Source organism: Vollenhovia emeryi, unplaced genomic scaffold, assembly GCF_000949405.1.
Source record: "Vollenhovia emeryi isolate VEMERY1.0 unplaced genomic scaffold, V.emery_V1.0 DF939131.1, whole genome shotgun sequence".
Taxonomy (NCBI): Eukaryota; Metazoa; Arthropoda; class Insecta; order Hymenoptera; family Formicidae; genus Vollenhovia; species Vollenhovia emeryi.
The window spans coordinates 578571-579390 of record NW_011967235.1 but is presented as its reverse complement, the minus strand read 5'-3'; positions in this window follow the sequence as shown (position 1 = coordinate 579390).

The following is an 820-nucleotide window of genomic DNA, read 5'->3' as shown; positions in this document are numbered from 1 at the left end:
TTTTCACGTCTTTTCTGTTAGGTTTAGAATATCGTTTTTATTTTAGACATTTCGGCGATTTAATAAACGTATTTTTACACATATGTCTTATACGTCATGAAAATATAACAGCTAAATGTTTTTAAATATACAGGGTGTTATATATGTAATACCCGCATCAACGCTTATTGTGGGATAGAGTGGACTAGACTAAGTCGAAAAGTCCTCTACCATTTTGCAATTTTCGCAAAAGTCAGCGATTTATTAATTATTAAAAATCGCTGTCTTAGGCCGGCCCACTGCCCAATTCAAACGTGCGGCGAGATCGATCGATCGTTACAACTCTCTGCGCGCCTAGTAACTTGAGGATCTCTACGCGCGCGGGCGCGCGAGCGCCAGCTTCTGAGTAGTTCGCCGACCGCCGCTAGGCCGCGCATGGTGGCGGCCAAAAACTCGGAAGCAAAATCCAGTCTCGTAGGGTATAAAAGGAGGCCCGCGTGAAAGCCAGGGCAAGTATTACCAGAGAGAAACCTGAGAGCGGCCATCCCGGCGTTTTGCCTGTTACCGTTTTCGCTGGACTGATTCCAGCGCTTTACGCCCATTTCGAAAACGGTAACAGGCAAATCGCCGGGATGGCCGCTTTCAGGTTTCTCTCTGGTATTACCAAAGAGAAGCCTGAGAGATGTCACGGCCCCCTTTTTCGTGATTGGCGAATGCGATACGCCCTCTGTGGGCTCTGTGGACATTGGCTACGTAGTTCAATGTCCACGTTTTCAATATCCACAGAAGGCGTATCGCATTCGCCAATCACGATAACGGGTCCGTTACATCTCTCAGGCTT